Genomic DNA, 20,263 nt, shown 5'->3' with positions numbered 1-20,263 from the left:
TCTCTCTCTCTCTCTCTCTCTCTCTCTCTCTCTCCCTCTCTCCCTCCTTTCTCTCTCTGTTTTTTTTTCTCCCTCCGTTCTCTTCCTCTCCTTTCTGTCTCTTTGTCTCTCTCCTCTGTCCAACTTCCATTTTTTGCTCCTAACTTTGAGGCAATGAGGTCACCCAGTGAATAGTGTTGGGCTTGGAATCAAGAAGACTTGAATTCAAATCCTCCTGTGGACACTTATTGACTGTATGGATCCTGGGCAAGTTGTTTAAACTGCTGGCTGCCTCAGTTTGCTCATCTGTGAAGTGGGGAAAATGGTAACACCTATCTCCCAAGGTTGATGTGATGATAAAATGAGATATATAAAGTGCTATGTAGATCTTTAAGAGCTACATAAATGCTATTTTTATAATCATTGTTATCTCTCAGATCAAGTAGAAAAGGTCAGGACTTGCCTCTAGTTTGTGACCCCGATATGAAAATAATAAAAATATCAATAATTATGGTTCCCATTTCTATAATTGTGACCAGTTGATCAAATGCTTTAATCTCAACAGTCCTTAGAGGCAGGTAGAGTGATTATTATTTTTATTTTATGGATAAGGAAACTAAGGCCTAGAGGAAGAGAGTGATGGATTACTTTAGAAATGAGGAAACCCTAGAAATCATATTGTCTTTTTATAAGATGAGAAAACTGAGCCCAGAGAGGGGCAGGTGAGTCTCCTAACAAACACACAGCTACCATCCCATTGCTTCCTAGTCTGAGCCATTCTGGTGGGCATTTATGGATATACATGGCTCTCTTATTTCCCTCACCCACCTAATTGCATTCTTTTCAAAGACCACCTTCCTCTTTCCTATCCATCTGGACAGCTCTGCCTCCTCTCATACAGTTTCTGAGGATGCCATGGGAATTTGAATAATTTAAGGGTACCACTGAACCAAAAAAAAAAGTTTGAGAGGTCTCTTAGAAAGCAGTCAATCTATCAACAAATGAAAGTCTTATACACCAGGCCTTATGCCAGGGGTGGGGGGTAGGTCAGGAAGACTAGAAGACAAGAGTCCCAGGCCTCAAGAAACTCACACAGTAGCTGAGGACTTGTCAACATCTGGGTTGGGGGAAGGAGGCTGTGGTGTGCTATTGGATCTTTCCTGGGCAGGGAGAGAGAGCAGCAGCCTGGACAGTCCTGAACCCTGCTCCCCAGTCTGGCCCCAAGCAACTTGAGCCAGGGCCCTAAACTCTACCTAATAATGAACCCCAAACCAGAGGGAACTATAGATTTAGAGGACATGACAGCTAGAAAGGACCTGGGAGATTATCCAGTGGAGCCCTCTCATTTTTATAGATGAGGAAACTGCCGTGCATCGAGGGGAAACATCCCCCCTATCTCACAGATGCACAATTGGCACGTGGAGCCCGTGCCTCTGACACCAGACCCCATGGTCTTTTCTATAAAAGTCCCTTCCAGGGGGTGGCTAGGTGGCGCAGTAAGTAAAGCGCTGGCCCCCGAGTCAGGAGGACCTAAGTTTGGTTCCGGCCTCAGACACTTAACAGTCACACTAAAAACTAGCAGTGTAACCTTGGGCAATTTACTTAACCCCAATTGCCCTCCAAAAAGCAAAAAAAAAAAAAAGTCCCTTCTAGTTTTGACATATTTTGGTCTAAAGTCCCTTTAGAGACTAACATTATATTTCCATAAAATTATGGATCTTAGAACTGGAAGGGGTCTTAGAGGCTGTCTCCTTCAGTCACCTCTTTTTACTGAGGAGGCGGCTAAGGAAATAATTTTCTGAGAAGCATCCAATGAATCACTGGGAGCGTCAGGATTGTAACCCACATCTCCAGACTTCCAGTCTGGCATACTTTCCAGAGTCTCTAGTGTGCTTTTCATCATAAAATACCACTTTTCATGGGGGAAGTGACTTAGGCCTAGTTTCTGTGACCTCTGTGAGAGGCCTATTCCCAGTCCCTGGGACAAGGCAAGGGACATGAGGGTGTTGGTTGCCAGCCAAGTGCCTCATGATGATCGGTGAACACTGTTCCCTTGTTGGAAGGGCTGAGTCGCTGATTGACAAATCCACAGCTACTTTAGCCTGTTAACATCCCAGCTATGTAGATTCTGTCCTTGAAAACTAGCTGAAGACTCCAGAAAGCAGGCACCAATACTCCTTATATGCCATGTTAGAGTATGTCTGCAGAGAAACCATTCCTTCTCACTTGGGACGTGGTCCAACCCAGGAGGCAGTACCTAAAATGCAGATTGCCCTTGCAATAGGCCTTCTGTCGTGAACATGATTTAATTTCACAAACATTTATTAAGTGTCTTCTTTATACCAGGTACTTGGGAGAAGCAGAATGGCCTCATGACTGGAGAGCTGGCTTCAGAATCCAAATGACCTGGATCACCTTCTCTGATATGTTGGCTGTGTGACCCGGGGCAATTCACTTAACCTCAGTGCACTAAACATCTTCCTAAGACTATACATTTCAGGGCAGCTGCTGATACACACTGGTGGAGGAATTTGATATATTATGGTCTAAAGTCCATTTAAAGACTAACATTCTATTTTCATAAAATCATGGAGTTTAAAACTGGAAGGAGCTTCTGATGGAACCACAGATCTGATTAAAAAATGTATCAGGCACTGTGCTAGGCTTAGATGTACAAAGACAAAAAAAAAAAAATTAAAAGGGTCCCTGAGCTGGAAGAACTTTCATTCTACTGCAAAATTCCATGTATTGGTCAATAAGCATTACTTATTGTAGTTACATGATCAATAAGGCACTTACTCTGTGCTAGGGGCACCCCGGAAAAGGTGGATCACTGTGATGCTGGTATATCTCCACTCACAGCATCCATGCAGGAGTAGATAGGGTTCAGAGATCCAGTCACATTCATGCCCCTTAGGTTCAAGTGGAATTCACAGCTTATGTGACATAGGGCTCTGGTTGGGAACTTTTTGCTGTGAAGTAGTTTAAAGTGAATACAGAAATAATCTGTGATTTTGTGATCGTGGGGAGCTCCCAGTGTGGCCACTCCTTTCATCAACATAAGCTAACAACCCCCCAGTAATAGGTAAATCTCAGAGAACAGTCTGAGATTGAAGCACTTAGACACAGTTTTAGCTAATTAGTATAGTATTTAAACTCTGGTCTTCCTGGGTCCAAGGTCAGCAATGGTTTTCTATATTGAAAGCTATATAGAAATATATAGACCCAGTGAACACTATGAATGCTTTATTATCTCACTTGAGGTGGTTGCTTTCCTCTCAATCTGTTCCTTTCACGTTTGTCTCCAAAGTAGGACTTAAAATATGCTGCAGAAATGGAAAGAAATGGTAGCATATGGCAATTTCCTAAAGGAGCAGAACCCAAATCGAATAGATGTGGTGAGGTGAGGATGGGAGTGTGGAGGAAGCATCCAACTCCCAGAGTTAGAGTTACAAGGGACCTCCAGGGCCATCTAGCCCAACGTCCTCATTTTACAGGTGAGAGAACCCTATGGGGCCCACAGAGATTGTACCTTGTTCAAAGTCACACCAGTAGGAGAGGAAAGAGGATAGAAATGGCGAAATAAATCGGGGAGGGTTTGAGCTGAAGCCCTCTGGTTGCAAATCTTTTCTTCTTCCTATGGTGCTAAGTTGCTGTGTCTCTTTGTCAGGACCACTGTAGATGGGCTTGATGCTCTATGAAAGGAGTTGGTCTAGATGCCCTCTGCAGTCCTCCCTCCTACCCTGACATTCTGTGATTCTGGGGAGAGGTCTAAGGCTGAACTGCCTCCTTACCTAAGCCATGCCAATGTTTCCCGGACTAGCTCCCAGTTTGCCTTCAGTATTCTCTGTCCCTTCTCACCCACCCCTGTTTTTCCCTTTCCCTCATCCTTCATCATGACCCTTCCTTCTGACCTCTTGGCTTGAATATTTAGTGCCTCACTTATTAAGATGACTACCCAGAGCTTTGAGTCACTACTGTCCTCTGGGTCTCCTTTCCCCTCAGAACCCTGGGTTCTCATCTAGGCTGCCAATACTTACTAACATGCACAGATCATTTCACCACTCAGCCTCAGTTTTCTCTTCTATAAAATGGGCATAATAACATTTGTACTACCTGCTTCAAAGAGCTAATGAGAAAAGAGCACTTTGTAAATCTCTGAAGTCCTGCCGGAAAGGTATGTTATTATTTACATGGATAGCTTGTGTTGGCATTTATTTGAACTTCCCTCCTTCCCCTCAGGGCCCTGGAAATCCACTCATCTGCCTGTATTCAGGGTTGATCTGCCCCCTTACTATCCTCAAATTGGGTCTTCCTGAGCTGGGGAATTAAAAGGAAAATATGAAAGAAACACAAAACAAGTTTGAGGGGGAGGGGGCTTAGGGTGGTAATTTTGTTCCTCTGCCTGGTGGATAGGGCCACTGCTGAATTGGCATAAGCTAGTGAAGGAAGCTGGCAGCTCAAAGCAGGGAGGGAATAAACTTCTTATGTCCCCTAGCCAAAGGAGGAGAAAAAAGAGAGAGAAACGATATTGACTTAAATGTGGGGAATTTAAAAGGGCCCCTATGTTCCCAGTTTGTGCTTTGTTTCTAATAGACAGGCCGGGATCTTTGAAGTGTGCACATGCCCGGTGGGGCGCAGGCTTCTGGAGAGAAAAGATGCTAACCAGGGGGGTGTGAAGGAGCAGCCGAAACTCTATTAGCCATGCACCAGCAAAAAGAAAGGCAAATCCAATGATAATGTACATCTGTTTCAGGGAATTTATAAGCTTTGAACATTTTTTATGGGCAGATAAGTGGATCCTTTTCTTACCATAACTTAGAACTTCAAAGCAGATTGTGTGGATAATGCAAATTGCTGAAATATGAGATTTTTCCCTACAAAGAGGTTTCCAAAAAAGACGACAATGAAGGAGAGAGAGAGAGAGAGAGAGAGAGAGAGAGAGAGAGAGAGAGAGAGGGAGAGGGCTAATTGATGCCACAGTCTTTTATGTACATTGCAAAAATGCAACAGAAATTGATTTTTATGAAATAAGAAATTGATGAAGAGTATGTCAGGCATCTCGCGTGACCCTGCCCCCTGGGTGGAAATGGATGGACCTTGGATTAGGTGTGGGTCTTTGGGGCAACAGCAGGCAGAATGGAGAGGACCATCAAACACTTATTCGGCCTCTATTGTGCCCATATCTAGGCACGGGGGGGAGGGGGTACATGAGTCCTTTCCCCAAAGGAATTTGCTCTCTAGATGGTGAGTCAGGATATGTACCTATGAGAGCCTGAGCAATACAATATGGCTTATGCTAAGTGTCAGATTAGTTACAGAGATGGTGAACATGACAAAAGTTCAGAGAATGAAAAGACCACTATGGGCTGGGCCCGGATAGACTGGTCAAGGAAGGTTTCCTGGAAGAGCTGGAACTTTCGGCTCATCTTTGAACTATGAATAGGATTCATATGGGAGAAGAGGAATGAGAAATAACATTTTAGGGCAGAGGGAGCAAAGGCAAAGCATATTCAACTTCATAATAAAAGCTGGTCTATATACACATATGTAGTGAGAACTTGCATAGCTGTTTATATGTATTCTCTCATTTAATCCTCACATCCACCCTGGGAAGCAAGTACTATTATTATCTGCATTTTGCAGATGAAGAAACTGAGGCAAACAGAGGTCAAGTGACTTGCCTAGGGTCACACTGTTAGTTAAGTATCTGAGGCAGAATTTAACCTCAAGTTTTCCTGGATCTGATTCTAGCAATTATTCTACTATATTGTCTAACTGCCCAATGATAATCATCAATCAATAAACATTTTTTAAAGGCCTGTTATGTGCCAGGCACTGTTCTAAGAACTGGAGATAAAAAGAGACAAGAAATAGTCCCTGCCCTCAAGTAGCTTACAATATAATTAGAACTATTCAAAAGAGAAATGGACTGACTCCCTCTCCAGGTAATGGTTTCTCTCAGATAAAAAATTTTCACGAAAAGACTAGATGAGGGGAGGCTAGGTGGCACAGTGAATAGAGCACTGGCCCTGGAAGTCAGGAGGACCTGAGTTCAAATACAGCCTCGGACACTTGACACACTTACTAGCTGTGTGACTTTGGGTAATTCATTTAACCCCAAATGCCCTCCAAAATGAAAAAAAAAAAAGCTAGATGACCATTAGTTGGGAATATTCTAGAGGGAATTCTTTTTTTAGGCCTAGGTTAGACTAGAGGCCCACTGAGCTACCCTCTGGTTGTGAGATCCTATGAATCTAATAAGGCATGTGAAATGAATTTGATATAATGAATGGTACATGCAGGGCAATGGTGGGTGATAAGGCTGAATAGATAGGATGGAATCAGATTGTGGAAGGAGTTTTGCATTCTCAGTTAAGGAGTATAGACTTTATATGGCAGGAAGTCTGTGTTAATAGGAAGCCATTGATCAGAGAACTGAAAAGATCAGGAAAGGTAGGTTGCATTATGTTCCCTATGCTAGCCAGTATACCCATAGACTAGAGCCCAGGCCACTGGTCAGAGGGTCTAAGTGGAACTCTGGCAAATGCTGTTCCTTTCCCTCCTGGGGAAAAGGCCCTAATCAAATGTTCTATTGTCCTCTGGGGAAAATCTGTCCACAATCCCATTCCTTATTTCCCTCTTCACTCTCAAGGAAGGAGGAGAGGAGGGAGATCAGGTGGGTTAATGAAGAAAGAGAGGTTAACAACTTAATTCACTTCACTTCTCAATCAATCCAGACTTAAAGCTTGCTACCTCATAAAGCCAAGCATCTTATAATCTTCAGGTTATTTGTCTCCCTCTCCTACCTCTTGGCAGGTAGTTCTTCCTTTGATCTAACCTAAATCTCTCTTTTGTCCTTCAAATTCTTGTCCTTTTGTCCCATGCCCTTTAGAAAAAGAGATCTGGTGATTATATGATGGTGTATGAACTTGGATTTTTTTTTCTTTTTGGAGAGGGGAAGGTAGGGCAATTGGGGTTAAGTCACTTGCCCAAGGTCACATGGCTAGTGAGTGTTAAGTGTCTGAGGCCGGATTTGAACTCAGGTCCTCCTGACTCGAGGGCCCGTGCTCTATTCACTGTGACACCTAGCTGCCCCCAAGGTCTGATATATTGTTTTGTAGATTGTCTAAACTTAAGGAAGTGATGGAGAAAATGTAATAATTCAACTTATACTTAAGATTGTGTCATACGTACCCTCCCCAGAAAACTGGTTGTTAAATATTTACCAGCATAGCCTTGGGTGTAGGTATCTCTGATTCATTTTTCTCTCTGTACCAGGAAGGTAGTATAGACAAGCAGAAATTCCATGGAGTATCTTCTATTTCACCTTAGGGGAGGTAAAAGAAACTTCCTTGATTTGTAAAGCCCTTTTACAATTTTCAAAACATGCTGACACATATTATGTCCTTTAACCCTCATCATAACAAGATGAGGAAATCAAAGTCCAAAGCTGAGGTGCCATATTGTGAATTAGTGGCAGATCTGGTTTTGACCCCCCCACAATGCAGAGTTCTTCTCAACATGCCAAGATGGGAACAGCAACAAAACACATTTATCCAGCCCTGTACAACGTTTAATATTTCTTATTCACAAAAACTCAGGGATTAGTGCAAGTGTTATCAGGCTCATTTTATAGATGAGGAAAAGGAGGTTCATGGAGGGTATGACTTGGCCAGGATCACAAAGTCATTCCATGTAAGAGTTGGAATTTGAATTAAAATCTCTTTACTTCCAGCTTAACAGCCTTCCCAGTATATCACAGTGCCTTCCTTCCATGGAGAAAAGAGCATAGGGCAAAACAAAACTATGTCTGGTGGCTATAGCTTCAATCCTGAGGCTCCAAGGGGCTGAGAAGGGTTCACTCTTTTCATTCCTCTGCCTTTAGCAGAGCCACAGTCTGACAGAGAGCAATGAGAACTCCATGGTGCAATGGAAAAAATCCTGGCTTGGGAATCAGGAGACCTGAATTTTTGTTCTGGTTCTGACACTAACCAGCTGTATGATCCTGGGCAAGTCACCTCTCTGTCTGGGTTACAGTTTCTTTATCCATAAAATGAGGGAATTGAACCAGATCAGTGGTTCTCAAAAAGTGTGTGATGGTACATGAGTTTTCCTAGCTGTGTCGTGACAGTTTAGATATCACATTATTGCAGATAAAAGACAATTCCTAAATAATTTTGCTTAATATAAATTTGCTTCTTCAGCATACATAAGTGTGGTAGTTTCAAAATAAACAGATTTGCCTTTTACACACACACACACATACACACACACACATACACACACACACACACACACACACACACTTCCAAAGACATTATATCTTGAACTCAACAAAAATGACTGTGCCTGTTGAAAGGAAACTTTGTGGTATTAGAACTCATTATTTGACAAAACTGCTGGGAAAACTGGAAAACAGCATGGCAGAAACTAGACATGGAACAACATCTTACACCTTATACCACGACAAGGTCAAAATAGGTACATGATTAGACATAAAAGGTAATACTACAAGCCAATTAGGAGAGCAAGGAATAGTTTACCTGTCAGATCTATGAAGAATGGAAGCATTTATGACCAAACAAGAGATAGAGGACATTATGAAATGCAAAATGGATAATTCTGATTACATTAAATTAAAATTTTTTGCACAAATAAAGCCAATACAGCCAAGATTAGAAGGGAAGTAAAAAGTGAGGAAATAATTTTTACAGCCAATGTCTCTGATAAAGCCCTTATTCCTGAAATATATATAGAACTGAGTCAAATTTATATGAATACGAGTCATTCCCCAATTGATAAATGGTCAAAGGGTATGAACAGGAAATTTTCAGATAAAGAAATTAAAGCTATCTCTAATTATATGAAAAAAAATGCTCTAAATCAGTATTGATTAGGGAAATGCAAACTAAAACAACTCTGAGGCACCATATCACACCTATCAGATTGGTTAACATAACAAATCAGGAAAATGATAAATGTTGGAGAAGATGTGGGAAAATTGGAACACTAATGCATTGTTGGTAAAGTTGTGAACTGATCTGACTATTCTGTAGAGCAATGTGGAACTATGACCAAAGGGCTATAAAACTGTGCATACCCTTTGATCCAGCAATATTACTACTAGATTTATATCCCAAAGAGATCATAAAAAAGGGAAAAGGACCCATATGTACAAAAATATTTATAACATCTCTTTTTGTGGTGGCAAAGAACTGGAAATTGATGGGATGCCCATTAATTGGGGAATGGCTGAACAAGTTGTGGAATATGAATGTAATGGAATACTATTGTTCCCTAAGACATGATGAGCAGATAGATTTCCAAAAGACCTGAAAAGACTTACATGAACTGATGCTGAGTGAAGTGAGCAGAACCAAGAGAACACTGTACACAGTAACAGCAACATTGTGTGATCACCAACTTTAATAGACTTAGCTCTTCTCAACATTGTAATTGTCTAAGACAATTGCAGAAGACTCATGATGGAGAATGCTATCCACATCCAGAGAAAGAGCTATAGTCTGAATGTAGATCAAAGCATATTATTTTCTCTCTCTCTTTTTTTTCTCCTGTTGTTTTTCCCTTTTGTTCTGATTCTTTTTTCATATCATGACTAATGTAGAAATATGTTTAATATTATGGCACATGTATAGCCTATATCAGTTTGCATGCCGTCTTGGGGAGGGGAGAAAATTTATAACTCAAAATCTTATAAAAGTAAATGTTGAAAACTAAAAATAAATAATCAAATACATTTTTAAAAATTAAAATATTTTTTAAAAAAGTAAGGAAACTTTGTAGGTACAAGTTTCTCTGAGGGTTACCAATTTGAACACTCAGTCCACTATGGCTTTTCATGGCAAAGAATGCTGTATCATGAACAAAAATGGTTTTAGAACCACTGGATTAGATGACTTCCAAGTTCTTTTCTAACTCAAATATTTCTCCGATTTTTGAACTTTACAGAGAGAGGAGGGTATCTGGCTCTGGCAGCCCCAGGAGCACTTAAACATCTGGAAAGTCTTCCTCTCCCTCCTGTGGACTGGCCTCCACAGTATCCCTTTAAGGATAGGCAGGAAGCTGCTCCTTACTAGGTGGATGTTCTGGTCCTGGCTGGAGGCGGAGGGAGGGCACAGCACTGTAATTTCTCATCCATTCTCTGTTGGTAAATCAGTCCAGTCTGAGGCTGGGCAGATCAAAGGCCTCAGCCCAGGGGGGGCCTGTTATTCCTCTGACTGGAATTATCAAGGGCCAAGGCTAGTTTGCTGGCCCCTGGGTAGTGGTGACAGTCAGGTGGTGCCCTGGAACTCTCCTCAGGGGGTGGAGGGAAGAAGAGGTTGAGGGGGGAGGGGAGCTGGCCCCAGGCTGCCAGCAGTGCACCAGAGCCAGCTGGTGCCATCTCATAATAATAATCATAATCCCTGACATTTGCATAAAAGCTTTTTACTTCTCTAAGCATTTTCTCATTTGATTCTCACAACAGCCCTGTGAAGTTGGCAGGCCAGATATGATTATCCTTATGTCATAGATAAGGAAACTGAGGTTCAGAGATAGAAAAGTCAAGCCCAAGGTCAGCCCATGAGTTAGACGCAGAGGCAAGATGTGCAGGGGGATGGAGGAGGATAGAAAAGGAGGCAGGGGGAGGGGGGAGAGGGAGAGGGAGGGAGAGAGAGAGAGGAGAGGGAGAGGGAGGAAAGGAGAGAGAGAGACAGAGCAAAGAGGAGAGAGAGACAGAGAAGAGAAAAGGAGAGGGAGAGAGACAGAGTAGGAGGGAAGGAGAGGGAGAGAGAGACAGTGAGACAGAGAGACAGAGAAGAGAGGACAGACAGACAGTCAGGGAGACAGAGAGAGAGAGGGAAAGGGAGAGGGAGAGAGAGAGGGAGAGGAAGAGGGAGAGGGAGAGAGAGAGGGGGGTGGGATAGAGAGACAGAGAAGAGAGAAGGAGAGAGAGAGAGAGAGAGAGAGAGAGAGAGAGAGAGAGAGAGAGAGAAAGGGAGAGGGGGGGGAAGAAGAAGGAGAGGGGGAGAGGAGAGAAAAAGAGTTTGAGTGCTGGCTCTGTTACTATGTGTGACCTTGGCCAATTATTCCTTGTGTCTGGACCTCATTTTTCTGTCTGCAAAATGGGAGGGTGGGGGAGTTAGACTAGATGATTTTAAGACTCATCTCTAAATCCTATAATCTGTGATCCAAGTCTTCTGACATCCAATGCAGGGCTCTGTCCCCAGAGAGCAGAGACTATGTCTGTGATTTCTACCTTTTTGACCACCCATAGCCCTTAATCAATTAATCAATCAATGAACATTTATGTATTTTTAATTTAATTTAAGCTACCTTTTAAGTCTGAAACTGTCTGTCTCCCTTCCTTCCCACCCTGCACTAGAAAAGGCCACCATATGACACAGAGATATATAGATCTAGATAACTAGATATAGGTATTTATGTGTAAAACCATACTATGCGTAATTCTATTGATCAGTTCTTTCTCTGGAGGTGGACAGCATCTTCCTTCATAGGTCCTGTGTAGTTGATTTGAATATTTATAGTACTCAGAATAAGTCATTCACAGTTGTTCTGTTACTGTATGCAAAGTTTTCTTGGTTCTGCTCATTTTTAATCTTCATTATTTTGAGCAAATCTTTCCATATATTTTTTTAAGCAATTGGGGTTAAGTAACTTGCTCAAGGTTACACGGCCAGTTATTTCTGGGTGTGGTACTAAGTATCAGAGCCCAGATTCGATCCCAGGTCATCCCGACACTGAGGCTGGTGCTCTTACTCGATGCGCCATCTGGCCGCCCCTTCCATATTTTTCTAAAATCAACCAGCTCATCATTTCTTATAGCATATTTCTTATAGCAGTTTTATAGAATATCAATAAACATTTAGTAAGTATTTACTAAGTGCCAGGCATGCCAGGTACTGCACTAATCATTGAGGATACAAAAAGATGCAAAAGTCCCTGCCCTCAAGGAGCCTAAAATCTAATGGGGATGGGGGTGGACCAATATGGTAACAATTATAGTCAAAGCAAACTATATAGAGGATAAATAGGAAGTTACATAGGGAAGCCACTAGGATTCAGAGAGGTTGGGAAAGGCTTCCAGTGAAAGGTCAGATTTTAGTGGGGACTTAAAGGAAGTGAGGGAAGACAGTGAGCAGAGTGGAGGAGGGAGAACATTACAGGCAAGGGGGGAGCCAGAGAAAATTCCCGGAGCCTAGAGATGGAGTATTTTCTCATTCATGGGACATCCAGGAGGTCACTGTCACTATCAAAGAGTGCATGTTGTGGAGTAAGTTGTAAGAAAGGCAGGTGGGGACCAGGTTATGAAGGGCTTTGAATGTCAAGCATAGCATTTTATATTTGATCCTGGAGGCAACAGGGAGCCACTGGAGTTTATTGAGTGGGAGGGTGACATGATGGAACCTGTGCTTTAGGAAAATCACTTTAATGACTGAATGGAGGATTGAGTAGAGTGGGGAGAGCTGAGGCAGGCAGACCCACCAGCAGGCTACTGCAATAGCCTGTATTGCACAGCCTTAATGCTTGATAAAATTTAGTTTCAACCTTTATTTGACTCTATCCTGTCTCGTTCTCTTCCAGTTCCATATGTGCCCCCATGCTTTACAGGCTACATACAGTGTGGAACAGGGGCATAGAACCACTCTAGGGAGGTTGTATGAGTGTGTGAGTGTGTGTGTAAGTATGTGCATGAGTGTGTGTGTGTGTGTGTGTGTGTGTGTGTGTGTGGTAGGAAGGATGGGGGAGAGACAACAGATGTCAGTCCTGGCCCCTGATGGACACACAGCGCTGATAGTGGAACTGTGGAGGAAACAAGAGTGGCACAGATTTTGCCCCCAATGAGCTCGTGGACTGTCACAGGGAGACAAGATGAATCCAACAATTTAAGGGGCAAGTTGACATAGATATTGTGCTCCTTTGAGCTTTGGTCTTAGAGTCAAAAGATCTGAGTTCAAGCTCTGGTCTTATCACTTTCTAACTTTATGAGCTTGGCAATCCACTTTAGCTCCTCTGGGTCTCAACTGTTTGATCTATAAAGTGGGGATAATAACATTTGGAACATTGTGCTTTACTTTGCAGGGTCATTGAGTGAAAAGTGCTTATAAGCTAAGTACTATGGAAGTATGGGCTATCCTTATCATTAACCAACCTTTGTTGAGCAGCCAGAATACACAAGGTACCATAAGGAATAATGACATGAATGAATAAGACTTGTTTCCTGTCATGTATGGGAAAGAATTATGATACTAGATTCCTTCTAAGCAAGCACTCCAGGACACAGTCTGTGAGGGTTATAGGAGCTCAGAGACCAGGGACATCAATGGGGAGCTACAATGGCTTCATTACTCGAGGCTACTGCTCTGGCATCTCCATCTCTTCACCACTTGCCCAGCTACCTTTCCCATGTTCTTACACCTTACTCTCTGCCTACTCTGAGACCCAGTGATTCCTCACACAAGATACTCCATCTCCCAACTTTGGGCATTTCTACTGGCTGTCCTCATTCCTCCAAAACCCTCCTTCCTCATCTTCACCTTCTGACTTCCCCAGCTTCCTTCAAGTTCCAGTTTAATTCTACTTTCTAGAGGAAACCTTTCTCAATCCCCCTTAATGCTAGTGCCTTTCCTCTCTTGATCAGCTCCAATTTATTCTGTGTGTATCTTGTGTGTACATAGTTCTCTCCACCCATTAGATTGTCAGCTCCTCAAAAGCTGGGACTATGTTTATTTTTCCTTGTGTCCCCAGTGCTTAGCACATTACCTGACACATAGTAGGTGCTTAATAAATGCTTTTTTGACTGCTACTTGCCACCTATGGGACTTTGAATGACTCAGTTCATTTCTCTGCAACTATTTCTTCTGTAAAATGGGGAGAGAGGAGGGTTGGACTAGATCACCCTTTCAAGTTCTAAATTCTGTGATCCAAGTGCCCACTTGAGTTGGGCCTTGGAGGATGGGGAGAGTGTGGTCTGACCTCCTATCTAGCTTCTGCCAAAAAAGATAAACCATCTTCAGATGTGGTCCAGAGGGTGGAGAGAGGACATCACAAGCTTTCTGTTTAAGCTTTCTGAGCAAGAAAACACTCCCTTCTCTTTGGTAAACATGGCAGAGACATTCCCACCTTTGTGGGCTGAGCTCTGGCATGTGCCTGTGTGTTTTCCCTTTAAGGGAAATAGAGAAACCTGGAAGTTCCCCGGGTCTTGGCAAATCAGGAGGCGTTTTTCATTTTGTAACATCAAAGGCAGCTCCTCGCCTTTGATGTGTGAGCATATGCTGTTTAAGGTAAGGCATGAATGAGGAAATGTCGGTCCCCAAGGTGTCCGTGTAGTTTAGGCTGAACACTGAAGAGGACTTGTAGATAAAAGGCAAACATGAGGCCTGATAATGAATGTCCAACAAGGAGGTGTGCATTGCTAAGGGATGGGCTCGGCGGGAGCCTGCTCTCTCTGCAAACCTCTCTGCTCTGCTCAGCCCAACTTTAGGAGATTAGGCAAGAGTTGAGGGGGGGAAAGAAAGAAAGAAGACCTCCCCCCCTTCCTTTTCTTTAATATCCTTGTTTTTTCTTATAAGAAGCCAGGATAATCCTTTTTGTGAACAGGGGGCCAGGGAAGGAACAGAGACAGAGATGGGTTATGGGATTTGGAGTTAGAACGAACCTTAGAGATGATCAAACTCAACATTTCATTTTATAGAAGAGGAAACTGAGGCTCAGAAAAGGAAAGTAGTGAAACTGAGAGCCACGACTCAAAGAGATGAAAAAACTTGTTCAAGGTCACACAGGTGGGAAGCAACAGAACTTTCCACATTAGATTCAAGCTCAGATTATCTGACTTTAAATCCAGTATCCTTTACTCTATCATGCTGTGTGTAGACAGAGCTGTTTCCCTAAAGGGACACAATTCATGGCAGAGAAATGAGCTACAGTTGTTTGTGGAGAGCCCGAGGCTTTGTGTAGGTAGGAGTATCTCCACCAAATATGGAGAATCCTAGACTATCAAAGCTGAGAGGGGTCTTAAAGACCATGGGATAAAACTTCCTCACTTTGCACATGGAAACTGAAGCCCAGAGAACCTGAGGGACTGGGCCAAGATAACATAGCAAGCCCATGGTGGCTTTGGAGCTAAAACCAAATTTAGCGCCCTTTTCACTACACAAGGTTACTGATCAATTTATCTGAAGACACTAATTGGGCACCTGTAGAAGGTTTCTTCGGGAGGAATCTGAGTAGTCCCTTCTGAATCCCTCTTGTATCTCTTCTTCACATTTAAAGTCCTTTCCCAAAGTTAGCACTTTGATAGCATATGAACTCACTCAGCCCTGGATACTCCCCTTGCCCCTTTAAACACCTGGATGAGGATTATTGATTGACTCATGCTCATATACCTGAGCCATAAGTTGGGTTTATTCTTTTAAAAAGTGAGCAGGGTAGAGGCAGCTGGGTGGTGCAATGTATAGAGAACCAGCCCTGGATCCAGAGGGACATGAGTTCAAATCCAGCCTCAGAAATTTACTAGCTATGTGACTTTGGGCAAGTCACTTAACCCCAATTGCCTCCAAAAAAATAAAAATAAAAATGTGAGCAGGAAGGATAGACAGATATAGGAAGACAGATGAAATGAAAGGGGATAATTAGGAGAGCCACAACATGGACAGCCAACTTCGGTCCCTTGGAGAAGAGACTCCCATATCTACACAGCTCTTACAGGGTACCATTTGTTCTAGTGAATTACATGGGGAGAATACAACAGACAAAGACAGCAGCAGAGCAATAGGGAGGTCCTGGACCAAGGCAGGAGGAATATAAGCCAACAGTTGGGGGACAATAAAGCAGATCTTCAGCCAAGCTTTTTGGAATAAATGGGAGAACTCCTAGAGGCAACATGAATTTCTAGACAAAAGTGAAGCTAGAAACAAAAGGCAGCAAATAACAAAACCACAGTGTGGAAGAGTAAGCCTGAAGTTACCTTCCATTGGTGTTGAGAAATATGTGAATTGTGTAGACACAAGAAAAGGTGCTGATTCTCCAACAATACTGAATGCTTTTCCTTAGCAAGGGGAACTCTACCCTAGGGTAATAGGTTTGGAGCTCTGAATGTTTCCCTAGGGTAGGTGTGACTGCCCAAAGTATGTGTGTGGGAATTATTGGACTCTAGTCATCTCAGGTGATTCCTTGGGTATCTCCTGCCAGGCTGCTCCTAAGTTCAAGGTAGTAATATTTCTCTGGAAGGATGTAAAAGTCTCAGACAAAGTTGGGGCTTATTGGAAGGAAGATGAGTTATTTGACCCATCTTTAGCAAGTTCAAGTTTCTTCTCTCTGTTAGAGGATCCAAATAAGTAGTACTATAACATGGAGGACTATAAAGGCTCCTAGGTAAGTTGGGACTCACTGAAGAAGGAAGGAGAGTTTACTGACAGTTTATGGATTCAGGTATGAGTCTGCTCTGTGTGTGTGTGCGTGTGTGTGTTTGTGTGGTGTTTTTATCAGGTTTCAGGGGTGGGTAATCTGGCCTCAAGGACACATGTGGCCCTCTAGGTTCTTAAGTGAGGTCCTTTGAATCCAAACTTCACAGAATAAATCCTTTTATTATTACCTAACCATTAGGTAAAGCCTGTCCTAAATTAAATGTATTGTTAGCCTGAGTGCTTCCATGGGAGTCAAGGTCCTTATTCCTTTTTTTTTTTTTGAAGTTCTAAATATGAGCCAAATTCTGGTATTCCCAGTGAAAAACCTTGTTGGGAACATGAGAGAAGAACAGGTTTTATAAGGTGGGCTGGCTCCCAGACTAAATTTGTTTTATGTAAATCCAGATAGATGTTCTAGTTTCTAGGCTGGTTGACTGGTTGGTTGTCTTTTATCCTCTAAGAGGACCAAAATGACATCACTATGCTACAGTCAAGTTACAGTGTGTCTGACTGACTATAACTAATCAGACCAATATGAGCTCAGAATGTTCTACCACAGGTTGGGCACAAATAGTCAATGTGAATATCTGGGGTGGATTCCCTAAATTTTCACATCTCACATTTCTTTTAATCTACTTCAATTCTGCTTTGCTCATAGAGCACAACACTGTCTCTGATGTGGGCATGCCATGCTGGGCAGTCCTGTGCCAGTGTCTTTCATGTCACACAATCAATCCCAGATTTCTTAAGAGAGACTTAGAGAGCATCCATATATCACTTCTTCTTACTGCCATATGAGCACATGCCCTTTTTGTCTTTTTGTCAAGTATATGTTCTGCATTTGAACAACATGGCCAATTCATAGGAGTTGTGCTCTCTGAAGCAGAGTTTGAATGGTTGGCAGTTTAGCTCAAGAAAGGACCTCAGTGTCTGGTATCTTATCCTGCCAGGTGATCTTCAGCATCTTCCTAAAACAATTCAAATGGAAGTGATTCAGTTTCCTGGCATGGTGCTAGTATACTATCCAGGTTTCACAGGCTTACAACAATGAGGTCGGCACAATGACTCTATAGACCTTCAGTTTGGTAAGTAGTCTAATACCTCTTCTCTCCCACACTTTCCTTCAGAGCCTCCTAAACACTGAGCTAGTTCTGGAATAAGTGCATCAGACTCATTATCAATGAGAACAGCCCTGGAAAGTACACTACCAAGGTAAGTGACCCTATCCACAGCATTCAAAACTCCATTTGCTCTAACCAATGGTTGCACATATGGATGATGTGGTGGTGGCTGATGGAGTATCTGTTAGGCCAAAATTAGCACAAGCAGCAGAGAACTGATCCATACTTTGTCGCATATCAGTTTCAGCGTCATCGAGTGCACAATTATCTGCAAACAGAAAGTCATGCACCGATATTCCCTCTACTTTGGTCTTGGCTTGCAACCTTTTCAAGTTGAAGAATTTACCATTAGTGCAGTAGTTAACCTTGATGCCTTGTGTTTGACCTCATTGAAAGCATTTGACAACATGGCTGAAAACATCATGCTAAAAAAGCTTGGGAATAAGTACACAACCTTGTTTCACTCCCCTGGTGACCAGGAAAGTATAAGAGAATTGTCCATTATCCAGAACCTGGGCAAGGCTACTGTCATGAAATTGACATGCAATACTGATCAACTTCTCTGGACAATCAAATGTTGACATAATTTTCCATAAGCCCTCATGACTGAGAGTATCTAAGGCCTTGGTCAGATTGACAAACATTGTGTACAGACTTCTGTTCTGCTCCTGGCATTTCTCCTAGAGCTATTGGGCAGCAAACACCATATTGACTATTCCTTGGCCCTTTCTGAAGCCACACTGGCTCTCAGGTGGATGACCATCTTCCAGGTGAAGGATCAGCCAATTAAGGAGGACTCTGGCAAGGATCTTGCCAGCACTGACTAAGAGAGGGACCCCCCTGTGATTGTCACAGCACAATCTATTTTACCTTTATAGAATTGGACAAGGGAGGCATCCTTGAACTCCTGGGGTATAACCTCCTTTTGCCATGTAACGTGGGAAATTTCAGTCAGCTTTTGTATGAGCAATGGACCCCTACCTTGTAATTCTCAGCTGGAATAGAATCAGCACTAGAAATTTTGCTTCATGAAAGGAGCCTAATGGCATTCAAAAACTCTTCTGTAGTTGGAACTTCAGCTAGGGAGGGATTGACTTCAATCTGAGGTACGTGGTCGATAGCTTCACGATTGATTGATGACAGTCTGTTGAGAACACTATGGAAGTGTTCAGTCCATTTCTCTAGAATCATGTCCTTATCCCTGATCAATGTGTCTCTATCAGTACTGAGCAGTTGAGATGCGCCATAGGTCTTTGGCCCATAAACAACCTTCAGGACATCATAAAATCACTTTGAATTGTTACTATCAGCATAAAACTAAACTTCATCTATCTTCTTACTGAGCCTAGAGTCTTACATCTCTCTAAGCTTCCCTTGTATCTTACTTTTGATCAAATTAAATGCTGCCTTCTTAGAGATGGATGAAGTATCCTGCTGGTAAACCCTGTGGAGTTCTCGTTTTTCATTTAGCAACTTCTGAATTTCCCCATCATTTTTTATCAAATCAGTCTTGATGTTCTGACCCAGATGAGCAAATGTAATGCTATACACCAAATATCTGAAAGCTGGCCCCTCCTTTTCTGCTCCACTGCTGCCAACTATGTGTTGATTCAACTTTCCCTCCAAGTTAGCAACAAACTTTGCTCAGAGAAGCAGCCTAATCTGTGGAAATTAATTCTTCTGGTAGTCATTTTGCCTTGGGGGCCATTGCTTTTGTTGAATGCAAATGTTTAGCTTGGAGAGGATGAGTCTATGATCAGTCCGGTAAGTCTGCACCGCATATTGCCTTCATCATTCTCACATCCTGTCCATCTCTTACAATCACGCAGTCTATTAAATGCCAATGCTTACTGTGAGGGTACATCCATGAAGTTTTACTGCATTTAGGTAAATGGAAGGCAGTATTGGTGATGAGAAGGTTATGGGATGCACAAGTCTTCAGTAGTAAAGTGACCATTGCTGTTGCTGTTTCCAATTCCATTCCTTCCTAGGATTCCTGGCCAAGTCTGGTAGTCTGAGACTACTCTAGCATTAAAATTACCCCAAATTACAAGCTTATCCTCTTTTGGCACATTGATGATAAGGGCTCCAGGTCTTCATAATATTTTTCTTTGACCTCATTATGGTTGTCGTTGGTGGGAGCATAGGCACTGATGATAGCGGTGTGACATTTTCCTGCCAGTGGCAATCACATTGCCACAAGCCTGTCATTCAGTCCTTTTGGTAGGCATACAAGCTCGTTGATTAGTTTTGATTGCAAAACCTACACCAGTTTCACAGTGCTCCTCTTCACTGCAGCCACTCCAGAAAAATGTGTATCCAGCTCCAATTTCAGTAAGATAACCTTCATTTACCAGCCTTGTTTCACTGCTATTTGGATGTGATACCTGCTGAGTTCTCTTGCGACAAGAGCTGTTTGTTTTACAGGTCTACTGGGATTTTGTGTTGTCTATAATAAGCATGTGCATATTCCATGTGCCAGTGGTGAGTGGAATCATCTTTGCAGATGTTTTTGTACATTTTCTGTGTTTCAACTGCAGGGTGGGATCCCCTCCTGCCATGGCACTCAGGTCAAGGTTGAGTATGCAGACAATGTTTAGGGCACTTTTCTAGCTAGTTAGCTCCTTCCTCACACCAGGAGGTGAGCAGTTTGATGCTTAAAAGGCTGCTCAGACACCCAGGGGACTGCTGAATCCCATTGCTACTTCCAGTGAGAAATGACCCTATGGCCTGGGT

The 20,263-nt window shown here is 42.6% G+C and overlaps 1 long non-coding RNA gene across 1 annotated transcript in view; it reads right to left on the bottom strand.

Moving 5' to 3' along the window:
• LOC138157068 (uncharacterized) overlaps positions 1-20,263 on the bottom strand; it is a 36,559-nt gene that overhangs the window by 4,470 nt on the left and 11,826 nt on the right. The window contains exon 2 of the long non-coding RNA XR_011167287.1: positions 7,209-7,309. This is a non-coding gene — a long non-coding RNA (uncharacterized lncRNA). The remainder of the gene's footprint in view (positions 1-7,208; positions 7,310-20,263) is intronic.

Source organism: Petaurus breviceps, unplaced genomic scaffold (assembly GCF_028583685.1).
Source record: "Petaurus breviceps papuanus isolate PSGF00001 unplaced genomic scaffold, PetGlider_PUasm1.0 171, whole genome shotgun sequence".
NCBI classification, from domain to species: domain Eukaryota; kingdom Metazoa; phylum Chordata; class Mammalia; order Diprotodontia; family Petauridae; genus Petaurus; species Petaurus breviceps.
The sequence above is the reverse complement of the archived record's forward strand: the minus strand, read 5'-3'. Positions and strand labels throughout refer to the sequence as shown.